We start from the raw sequence: 12,792 nt of genomic DNA on the forward strand, positions 1-12,792 counted from the left end.
CATGTCATTCAATTAATTTAACCTCAGAAATCTCACAAAACCCTAGGTAGGGAAACAACAAGGACTCTAGCATATTCAATGTTATAGTATTTTAATATTTATTACTTCTTGCAGTTATGACCACTCTCATGTGAGGGAAGGGTTGCTACTAGGACCTTCCCCAGTTAATGGATGAGGGAAGCTAAGGTACAGGGGGTTAAGTCACTTACCCAGAAGCACAGAACTCACACTCAGGTCTTCAGCCATGAAATCTAGGATTTTTTCCCACTGTCCTATGCACTGGGTTAGTGGAAAATTAAGGGGTCTTATTCAGGAAAGGGCACTTTCTATTTTGTTCTTCTCTCCAAATTACTTTGCACTTTTTCCCCCTCCCAGACCCAGCTAGAACCCTGCAAACAAAAACGTGCCAGTTTCAACACCCCAGATGTGGAATCTGTGGATGAATAGGCTCACCACCTGCCTGCTCTCCACCCTTCACCACTGACTATGGATCCCATGCTTTCTTGATTGTCAGTTAATATTTAACTTAAAAACAACACCAACACACACACACACACACACACTAACAAAAAAACAAGAGCATGGAAAGTGCATGATGACTTCAGTGCTCACATTTCGGTGACCATTGTGACACCTCGGAACAGAGGAAAGTTGGGAATGAAGGGACCCTTCTCAGTGACCAACCCAAGCCTCAGACCCTCCATTCCTGTGAGGCTGGCAGTCTCCCCCACTCCAAGTCCAGTCCAGTGAGAGTCAGATATGACCAAGAAACACAGTCCTTTTGGAACGTACCAGTGAGCAGCACCCAGGATCAAGCATGAGTTTCTGAAAGTATGTTGACAAGACACCAGCCACTTTGCGATAATGTGTGATGACGGATTGTCCCCTCCCCAGGTCTCTAACCATGGTGGCCTCCATGTTTCTGGCAGCCACACCACACAATGGAGTTCCCAATTTTTTTATTATAAACTTGTTTAGCATTTATTTTTGAGAGATAGAGAGAAACAGAGTGTAAGAGGGGAGGGGCAGAGAGAGAAGGAGACACAGAATCCGAAGCAGGCTCCAGGCTCCGAGCTGTCAGCACAGAGCCTGTTGTGGGACCCGAACCCACAATCCTCGATTGAGATCGTGACCTGAGCCGAAATCAGGGGCTTAACCGACTGAGCCACCCAGGTGCCCCTGGGGTTCCCAATTTTTTGTCTCCTGTGTACACGTATACCTCTGGCTGGTAGGCCTGAGTCAGAAGCATCATAACGTGGCAGTCTCTCTGGACCTAGATTCCCCATTTCTTTTTGATAGATTTCCATTTCCTTTCATTCTTGTATTTGTGTGAGTGTGTGTGCATTGTGTATACATGAGTGTGCATATATGTGTGCAAGTGTGTGCGTGTGCCCCCACTGAGTGCACTGACGAGGAGAGACGTTTACTAGTTCCTTAGTGCCACGTCGTAGACTCGTGTTCTCTCTATATAAACACATTTCTGCAAATGACAAATGCAGTCATTAATTATTCAAGACCACAGCTATCCTGGCATTCACCACTGGGAAGCCCTTGTAGAAGAAAGTAACAGACTTGCACAGGGGAAGCAGGACCCAGGGATGTTCCCAAACACCCCCCACAATCTTATCTTCCGTTTCTACATCAAAGGAAACCACTGAGCGCCATCATTACAGACTAGTGCTCGATAGCATCATGGTTCAGATGCCCCTTGTGATGAAGAGCTGGCCACCTCGGGAGAGTTCCCCACTACTGTTTCAGGTTCTCTGTAACAGCTTCTGTTGGTCCTCAGTGGCTCTGTAGAGCTTTAAGGAGCTAACCTGTCCCTTCTACCTAATAGCATTTCCTATCTTTCCTCAGCCCCCGGCAGGAAGAAAAAAATTAAGTTTTAGAACATTAATAAACAATACTACTTTTCCTTTACAATGATCAGAGCTTATTAAGAAATAAGATTCAAGAAACACAGCAGTGAAACTAAAACCTCCCCGATTTGTTACTGACAAAGCTTATGTGGAAGGTAAACCAGGTCAGCCGTCATTAAGGGCTTTATTTTACCTCACCTCTGAATTAAATTTACCCACCTGTTGTATGCAGCACTGGGTCACTGAGTGCTCCCCATGTCCTGACCCCAATCTGGGCAGAGACTGCCTCTGTAAACTATCCACTGGGAAAAGGCAGACGTGTAGGTCCTGCGGACAGGGGCCGGCTCTACAAAGAGGTAGCTCAGAAGGGGACGAGATGAGCGAAGCCAGTGTTTTCCTCTCAAACAGCAACCATGTAAGTGAATACTTATCCTCTGGGGAAGAGGGAAAGTAAAACCAGAGAGAAACAGTAAGTCTCTTTCCCCCCCCTTTTTTTTTGCAATGGGATAAGATTTCCCTCCCTCGGCAGATACTTGAGTTGTAGAGAAGAGGAACATCCCTCCCCCTCCCTAGCGATTGATATCTCTTGTTGGGCTGGCCTCATTAACTCATAATCCTGGTTGACCTTCTCTGGAAGTCATTTGTGCTTCAAATTTCCATTTTGCTTGTGAGCCTGAGAATAGATAAAACTATGATGTCTAGGCAGAGCAGGGTCCAGTTGAGGAAACTGAGGTCCAGAGTGATTAAGTGGCTCCTTCAGGATCACACATCCGCACATCAGACCCCTGCCTCCTCCCCATCAGGGTTCTTTTTTTGCCACAGCACCTCTCTCTGCCATGCTGGCTCCCCAGGTGAGGACCATTAGCAGGGCAGACTATCGTTACAGTATTATCTGTCAAATGAAATAATGATTCTGAGATTCTGGCAGCCTGAGCCAGATGAAAACTGGCAGCCCCAGGAGGAGAGAGTATTTGACTCAGCACAGTCCCTTAATCCATCCTGTCTTCTACTTCCTCCTCGCACGGCACAGGGGGAGAGTGGTAATCTGTCTCTATTGCCTTGGCAAACAAGCAGATGTTGAAAGCAAGCTGAGAACTGACGACCGGAAAAGCAAAATGGGGGAGGAACCTGTATTCTAAAGGAAGATTTTGATTTGATCAAAGGGAGGAAAATGAGAACAAAGGGATAAAAATGAGACAAAATGGTTTAAAGAGGGGGAAAGTTTCACTGTGCCAGAGCCCGGGAATAAGAAAATAGAGAAAGGTGATCATCCCTCATTAATGGAATCCCATGCCTTGCACACCCTTGGCAGGTGACATCCATGAGAATCTTGTTCAATTGGCCTGGTTTTGCAGCCAATCGGAAGTGAAGCGCTCAACGTGATCTATTTTAAATGTATTGCAGCTGAATTATTTAATTTGAAATTTAGCTGGTGCCACAGGCACTGGAGCGGGAGCAAGAAGAATGAACAAAATTATTTCATTGGAAAACGGTTTAATTTTTAATTATGAGAGGGAGCACTTTGGGGGAATGAGGTGATTGGTCCATGAAAGCTCTGTCTCCTGGATTCATGTGGAGTCATGACAAGCACTTCAGTGTATTTAATTATCCTGTCCTGGTGTCTGTCCACTGATTCTGGGAACTAACAGGGAGAAGAGGCATAAACAGCAGAATTATAATAATAACAATGATAATTGCAACTCATGTTTGTGTGGAGGAAACTTCCATTGATTTGCTTGTTATAGATACCATAAGGTAACCTTGAAGTCTTTTTGTCTTTTTGTATGAAAAGAGGAAAGGATACAAAGCCCTCTGCAATAGTAGAAAGCACACCTGGGCTGGGAATGAAGAATACAGTATCCTATCTTTATTATTGCCACGGTAACTATAATCATGCAACCTTGAACAGGTCACTTTACCTCCCTATGTGTCTGGGGACTTTTGTGATCCCTTTCAACGTTAAAATGTGCCTCTCCTATGTGACTCTAAACCAGAATCTGTTCTCTGTAGATGAGGCTCTTTGGGAATCCAATTCATTCTACTAAATATCATTCTTATAATGCATCATTTAATAACTCTTTACTAAGCAGTACGTGGTCCATATGACCTCTCAGAGTCAGGCAGACTTGGATTTGAATTCAAGTTATGATAGTTCCTAGCCTGGTACTCCTGAGCATGTTAGTTGATTTCTCTGAGCCAAAATCTTCCCAAAATAGGGAGAATGGTAGTGTAGCTGACTCTTGAACAATGCAGGGGTGTGGGGTGTCAACACTCCATGCAGTTGAAAATCCACATGTAACTTTCGAGTCCCCCAAATTCAACTACTAAGTCTTCTGTGACCAGAAGCCTTACTAATAACATAAACAGTCAATGAATACCAATTTTGTATGTTCTATGCATTATATACTGTATTCTAATAATAAAATAGAGAAAAAAGTTAAGAAAATCATAAGGAAGAGAAAATATGTTTTTAGTACTGTACCGTATTTATTTTAAAAATTCATACAATCAACAAACTAAAAGACAACCTACTGAATGGGAGATGACATTTGCAAGTGACATATCCAATAAAGGTTCAGTATCTGAAAGGTATAAGGAACTTATACAACTCAACACCAAATCATCATCATCATCATCATCTAGTTAAAAAGCAGGCAGAAGACATGAATGGACATTTCTCCAAAGAACACATACAGTTGGACAACAGACACGTGAAAAGATGGTTAACATTACCAGTCATTAGGGAAATGCAAGTCAAAACCATAATGAGATATCACCTCACCCCTGTCAGAATGACAAAAATAAAAAACACAAGAAATAGCAAGTGTTGGTGAGGATGTGGAGTAAAAGGAGCCCTTGTGCACTGTTGGTAGGAATGCAAACTGGTGCAGCCACCGTGTAAAACAGTATAGAGGTTCCTTAAAAAGTTAAAGATAGATTACCATATGAACCAATATTTCCACTACTGGGTATTTATGTAAAGGCTACAACACATTGATATATGCACTGCTATGTTTATTGCAGCATTATCTACAATAGCCAAATTATGGAAACAGCTCAAGTGTCCATCAATAGATGAATGATAAATAAATGGTGTGCACACACAAACACACACACACACATATGCACACACAATGGAATATTACTCAGCCATTAAACAGAATGAAATCTTGCTATTTGCAACAACATGGATGGATCTAGAGGACATAATACTAAGTGAAATAAATAAGAGAAAGACAAATGCCTTATGATTTTACTTACATGTGGAATTTAAGAAATAAAACAAATCAGGGGCACCTGGGTGGCTCAGTCAGTTAAGGATCCGACTTTGGCTCAGGTCATGATCTCACAGTTCAATTTGTGAGTTCGGGCCCCATGTTGGGCTCTGTGCTGACAGCTCAGAGCCTGGAGCCTGCTTCATTTCTGTATCTCCCTCTCTCTGCCCCTCCCCAACTCGCACTCTGTCTCTCTCACTTAAAAATAAACATGAAAAAACAAGTTTAAAAAAAAAAAGAAAAAGAAATAACACAAAGAAACAAAGAAAAGAAAAGAGCCAAACAAACAAACAGACTCTTAACAATAGACAACAAATAGATGGCTACCAGAGGGGAGATGGGTGGAAGGATGGGCAAAATAGGTGAAGGGGATTAAGAGTACACTAGTATACTTACCATGGGGCACCTGGGTGGCTCAGTCAGATGAGCATCCAGCTCTTGATTCCAACTCAAATCATGATCCCAGGGCCATGGGATCAAGCCCTGCATTGGGCTCCATGCTGACCATAGAGTATGCTTAAGATTCTCTCTCTCTCTCTCTCTCTGCCCCTCCTGTTTGTGTGCACACACATGCATGCTTGCTGTCTCTAATATATATATATATATATATATATATATATATATATATATATATATATATAATATATACAATATATATGTATATTATAAAAATATATATTAATATAAAAATTTTATAAGAAATATATATATATTCTTATTATGAAGAGCACTGAGTAATGTATAGGACTGATGAGTCACTATATTATACACCTTAAACTAATATAACATTGTATTTTAATTATTCTGGAATTAAACATGTGTTTAAAATATTTATAAGTGGATGTGTGCAATTCAAACTCCTGTTGTTTAAGGGTCAATTGTATTGCTTCAAGGTTTGTGGTAAAAATTAAATGATGTTGTCCATGTAAAGTACTTAAAAGTGAAGTTCAGTAAATACTAGTTTCATTTGTCATTGGCATCATCATCCCCATCACCATTATCATCATCGTCACCATCATCATCAGTAATATCATCACCATCATCATCACCATCCCCATCACCGTCATCACCATCACCATCACCATCATCATCCCCATCACCATCATCACCATCACCATTATCATCATCATCATCAGTAATATCATCACCATCACCATCATCATCCCCATTACCATTATCATAATCGTCACCACCATCATCAGTAATATCATCACCATCATCACCATCATCATCACCATCACCATCATCATCATCATCGCCATCACCATCATTGTCATCATCATCAGTAATATCATCACCATCATCATCATCATCATCACCATCCCCATCACCGTCATCACCATCACCATCACCATCACCATCACCATCATCATCCCCATCACCATCATCACCATCACCATTATCATCATCATCATCAGTAATATCATCACCATCACCATCATCACCATCCCCATCACCGTCATCACCATCACCATTATCATCATCATCCCCATCACCATCATCACCATCATCAGTAATATCATCACCATCACCATCATCATCCCCATCACCATCATCCCCATCACCATTATCATCATCATCATCAGTAATATCATCACCATCACCATCATCATCCCCATCACCATTATCATCATCGTCACCATCATCATCAGTAATATCATCACCATCATCACCATCATCATCACCATCACCATCATCATCATCATTGCCATCACCATCATTGTCATCATCATCAGTAATATCACCATGATCATCATCACCATCCCCATCACCGTCATCACCATCACCATTATCATCATCATCGCCATGACCATCATCACCATCATCAATAATATCATCACCATCATCACCATCACCATCACCATTATCATCATCATCGCCATCACCATCATCACCATCATCAGTAATATCATCACCATCACCATCATCATCACCATCACCATCATCGCCATCACCATCATCACTATCCTCATCAGTGATATCATCACCACCATCATCATCACCATCACCATCACCACCATCATCACTATCACCATCATAACATGCTAGGTTCTCTCATAGACATTGGGAAAATGGAGGTGAGTAAGATGTAGTTCCTATTACCAAAGGGACATTAATATTCTAAGGAAAATAGACACAAACTGTAAATGTTGTCATTCAGGTTTGAACAAGGGACTCTAAGATTATAGAAGAAGAACGGGAAACTGTGGCCCATGGAGATCACATGGCTTGCCCAAGAACATCCAATGTGTTATGCATAGTGCTGGAACAAGAAGCCCAGCATTCTGTCCTCATTGAAAATAAATACAACCTCCCCCCCCCCAAAAAAAAAACCTTTATAAGAAGATATTTCAAGAAACTAAATGAAATTAACGTCCTGAGTCTAACCTCTGCAAATTGTCCAATAGTCTCTTCTATTTTCCCACACCTCGGGGACTATCAAACAAAGATTTTTACTATTTTCTATTCACAACTCAGTTTTAAATCAGTAACAAATGGTGCAAAACATGGTACATTTATATACATATGTGTAATCTCGTGTGAATGTGTAAGTACAAATATTCAGAAATGTGTGTCTGTAGGCACATGTAGCTGTATATAGCGATGCATACTTGATCCCTATGCACAAACATTAGTCTGTTTGTGGATAGCCCATGTGCACATCCATATGTGACCATGCATATATTTATACACAGGCATGCATGTGTTCAAACATACATCCACACAGATACATATGCACAGAGGGTGTTTTGACAACACTGTGAACAGCTCCAGCAGCAAACACCGTGGAGATTCCTATAATTTAATTCAGCAATTGTCAGTAAACTTTGATTCTCGTTCGGGAGGAGCTGGGATCTCCAGCTGCACTGGAGCCTTAGCTCTCAATCATCTTAAGTCAATTAAAACAATGCTTTAAAGCATCAGGCTTCTGCCTTAACTGCACATCTAAAATATAGAGTTTGTACTTCGTTCCAAGTAAATCAGACAGTCCTAGATCAAGAATAGAACTTGACAATGGGTCTCAAGTGCTATAACAACTTCAGGAGCATGCTTGAGATGCCCATCATTCATTCTCAGTCCCAGAGACTCTAAGTCCAGACCCAGGGGTCTATGTTTTACAAGCCTCATCGGGGACTTAGATGTGGTGGTTTGTGGAATATCTTTTGAGGAGGACTGCATTTGAGATGATCTAAGCCTCCTTATTTTGCAAATGTAGATAGAGATCCCAGATGGTGATGTGACTTTCCAAAGTTCTGCTGTTGTTAATGGCAAGATGGGATTTGCAACACAGACCTTGTGCCCATTTCTCAGCAGGTTTGTGTATGGTGTTATTATTTTACCTGTGCAAGTCCCTCATCTTCCAACAGGGTTTTAAGCTTCCCAGGGTAACCTCTTTCTCCTCATTCTCTCTTTCTATTTCTCCCTCTCTCATTTCTATCCCTATCTCTATCTTTATCTCATCTCTATCTCCAGTATTTGAATACACATGATAAACCAAATGAAGAGAGCAAAACATGGAGAAATGCATAAGAAAAATAGCTTGGTGGAAAAGGGGGTGGCCTGCGTCTGGAAGAGAGTGAATAGTTACTGAGTTTCTATTTTGTGACAGGCAGTTTGTTAGAGCTTTCTATCAGCTAGAACTACGATTGCCTGCAAGTAACCGAAAGCCTAACCAGAGGGCTAAAACTAATAGAAATTTATTTTCGTTGGTCAAATATGGATCCAGAGTAAGGACTTGACAGTATGGAGACTGGTAGCTGTATGTTAACAGGTCTGTTTGCCATTTCCTTGTCACCTCCTAGTCACAAGATGGTTGCTGCAGCTCCACCCATTGCATTTGAAATCAAGGCAAGAAGAAGGCTGGCTAGAGATACCAGTTTCATTTTTCCTTTTTATTGAGGAACAAAAGTTTTCCTAGAAAATTTCATGAGGCTTTAGATTATGTATAACCGGAGAAATATTTAGCTGAAAGATTGTTCTGAGAAGTAAAATGGTTTATTTGTTGTTAGCAAAGACGAAGAAGGATCGGCTTTGGGATATTTTGCATCTTCACACTTATATCATGATGGAGAAGGGAAGGAATAATCCATGTGATATAAAGACAAAACAGTCGGCCCTTCTTTGCCAATGTTTTGTAGGTGATGATGGGAAAATTGTGTTTTCATGCAGCAGGCAGCATTCCAATTTACTTTACATACCAAGAACTGAACAAATTTCCTTTACATACCAAGAACTAGGTGCTGTAAATATAAGATAGAAATAGACATGATTCAAGCAATGGTTACACTTAAGGACCAACCATGGGAGCAACATTGAAATTCAATATAACATGTGCTACAATGGAAACAAAGTGTTCTATTTTTGCATGCCATTTGCATGCCCCTCTAAGCCTTGATTTGCTCTCCCTATGTCTTAGGACAAAGAACTAAACCCCACAAAGTTCAATATGATCAAAACTGGGACCACCTTACCAGACTCATCCCTTCTCATTCTGGGCACATATCCATCACAAGCTTTCTATAATTACTGTAATGGGCCAAGCTTCTTCGTACCTCAGGCCCCTTGCACATGCCATTCCCTCTGTTTAGAATTATGTTTTACCCACCTCAACACACTTCACCTATCAATCTCTATTCATTCAATCTCAGCCCTCATATGATATCTAGCCCCTTTGACTAGACCATATCCCACCCTTCTAACACTCATAGTGCCCGTCACATTTTGCTAGTATATGCTTGTGTGACAATTTGATTGATATATATTTCTTGCCCTATATTTTAGACTCTGTGAGGGAAGGGGCTATGTGTACTTGGATAACCATTTCACCTCCAGCACCTAGCACATAGTAGGTACTCAGTAAACATCTCTTAAATTGATGGACACATGAATGAGTAGAATGAAGCCTCAAGTTCTATTTAGGCTCCATGAGGTCTATAGCATTTGAACTTGTCCTCCTCGATCCTTTATTTTACCACCTCTTAAATAGATAGGACACAGTGATGATCGCTCAGGGGTTTCCCAGCTTTATTTTTTACTGAGACCTACTCCTGAGCTCTGACTCCAACGCTGCCTTTCTATGTGACCCTGGGCAACACGCTTAACCACTCTCAGTCTCAGTCCCCTTCTCTGTGAAACCAGTAGAGATGATCTCTAAGGCTCCTTCCACACCTGAAACATCAGTGAGTTTTTGAAACTCCAGAAGGAACATGAAAACCACAGGATGAGAGCCGGAGGGATTCTGCTGAGTTGTGGGTTTTGCAGGTGTATCTCAGCAGGTTCCCGGGAGCCATTCTTGAAGGGACTCAGCGTGTTACCTGGACTAATTTATAAAGGAAATGAAAAGGAAATGGACTCGTTATAATGAACACCATTAATTCACCACTCCAGACTTCACTGTTTGAACAGCAAGTATCAAGCCATTCAATTGTCATCTGTCGATTGAATTCTGCTATTTTGCCTGTTGGAAATGACCAGCCAACACAACAGCGTGCAGACAACGACATGACTACTAATTAGCATATATATTGTTTGTCCTGGTATAAATTTATGGCAAACAGAAATATTTTACACTCCAGTAAAGTTAATAAATGAAGCTTTGGGCTATAAAAATTTCATGTTCCTTTGTGCAAAGGTCAATTATAAATAGTTAAGCACATATTCATTCAAAAGTGTGAGGCCTCGCAGCCAGGAGAATGAAATATATTCTGGTCAATTTACACTCTGGCTGGACTTGCCTCTCATTTTATAGCTTTGATGACATCCCTCTTTGCTGGTCCACACTGGCTGGTTCCTAAAGAGCTCCTCTGGCTAGAGAGACTGAATGAAATGAGTATGTACATGTTCCCAGGTCTGGTTTGACACCCACAGTGTATTCAACAAATGTTGGTTTAAACTGAAGGGGACAGCCCATGTGAGAGAAGGAGGAAGGGATCCAGAGCAACTCCTAAAACCCTTTGCTCATGGCAGGAACACTGGATAGATAGGGGTTCTGGTCCCAGTTCTGCTATGAATCCACTAAGACACCTTGGCAAAGTGACTTTCTCCTCTCCATGCCTTTTTTTTTTTTTCCTCTCCCAATGAAAAGAATGGATTGTATCGGTATTCCAGTAATCTATGGCTCCATAAAAATTACCCAAATGTAGGTTGGTTTGTTGTTTTTAAAACATTAATCATTTTCGTACATCTCGTGCTTTTGTGGTGAGGAAATGAGGCTGGGCTCCATAGCAGATCCTTCTCTTCTGTCTCAGTGGAGACCGTAGTATTTCCCTGGCAGACGGGCTGGTGTGGAGAGTGCAGGATACCTACTTTCATTTGTCTGGTGCCTTGGGAGTATGGCTAGAAGGCTGTGCTCCGCTGAGACTGCTGACTGGAGCACCTATGGGTGCACACCCTTCCAGCACGGCATTGGCAGGATAATCAGACTTGGCATATGGCACCTCAGGGCTCTAAGAGAGTTTTCCAAGGGGCAGGAGGTGGATGCTGACAGTTTCTTACAATCTGCACCCAGAAAACTGGCATGGCACCCTTTCTGCCACATGCTACTGCAGAGAGCGATCGTAGGGACTACCCACATTCAAGTAGAGACAACATAGACCCTGCTTCTTGATGAGGGCAAGATCAAAGATCTTTCAGCCACCTTTAAGCTGCCACTATATCTAAGCTTTTGATTTTGCTCCATATTGAGAAGTGTTACATGGAAAAGGATTTGGTGGATAAGTACATTGAGAAAGTTGAACCACTGTTTTTAAACAACCAGACACCTCAGAGTCTTTTACTTATCCTTCATTCTGTCAACACTTACTGTTCACTTGTGAGGCTACAAAAAATGTAGCAGTGAACAAAATGGAGCTTGCCTTCTAGTGAGGAGGGGGAGTTAGGCAATAATAAAAGAAACACATAATGTCTGGTCCTGGTAGGTATGTATTAGGAAAGCAGGCTGCAGTGACAAAATTTACATTTTCAGACGGGGCAGTTAGAAGGGTTGAGAAAAGCATATGTCAGGAGGTAGCTGAATAGTTAGAATGGAAGCCATACAGAGAGTCTGCACCGTACCAACAGCAGGGTCCGAGGCCCTCGGGGTGGGTGGGTTATTGGCCGAAGTGGCTGGGATGGAGTGAAAGAGAACCTAAGAGCATAGTGTTGAGTCAGAGAAGTAGGCAGGGCCTTGGGGAGCCAGGAAAGACTTAGGAATTTATGGAAAGGGTAATGGAAAACAACTGGAGGTTCCTGGGTAGAGGTAGGATACAGTTTGACTTTCAAAAGAGCTCTCTGGCTGCTCTACAGAGAATAAACAATGAGTAGTAAACACGTAGAGGACTGGTTAAGAAGTCATTGCAGTATTCCAAGTGAGAGATGATGACGTTGGCACGACCAGTGATGGAGATGAGACTAGGAAGTAGGGGCACTCTCTCCTCAGATGGGTATATTTTAAAGATGGCTCCCAGGCCCTTGAGAAAGACATTTCTGGGTTATAAAACTTGCAACAGTCTGGGAGAAGATTTACATCTCAAAGGGACAGAGAAAGAATTTAAGACTGGAAGTTTTCTGAAGCAAACGCTCTACGAAAAGGCAGGTCGTGTTCAGGAAGAAACCTGTCGAAGGCTTAGTTAGACTAGGGGCAGTGTTAAGACTGCCTGCTCACTCTGTCATCCGATGCT

At 41.8% G+C, this 12,792-nt stretch overlaps 1 long non-coding RNA gene across 4 annotated transcripts in view; it reads right to left on the reverse strand.

Moving 5' to 3' along the window:
• Positions 1 to 3,418: 3,418 nt before the first annotated feature.
• LOC122205183 overlaps positions 3,419 to 12,792 on the reverse strand; it is a 54,642-nt gene continuing 45,268 nt past the window's right edge. For 3 of the 4 annotated variants that reach the window (XR_006195937.1, XR_006195938.1, XR_006195935.1), the window contains one exon: positions 9,071 to 9,375. This is a non-coding gene — a long non-coding RNA (uncharacterized LOC122205183). Of the gene's footprint in view, positions 3,502 to 9,070; positions 9,376 to 12,792 lie in introns of those variants that run through there. The other variant, XR_006195936.1, reaches the window with a different exon arrangement.

Source organism: Panthera leo, chromosome D4, assembly GCF_018350215.1.
Source record: "Panthera leo isolate Ple1 chromosome D4, P.leo_Ple1_pat1.1, whole genome shotgun sequence".
In the NCBI taxonomy this organism is placed as follows: domain Eukaryota; kingdom Metazoa; phylum Chordata; class Mammalia; order Carnivora; family Felidae; genus Panthera; species Panthera leo.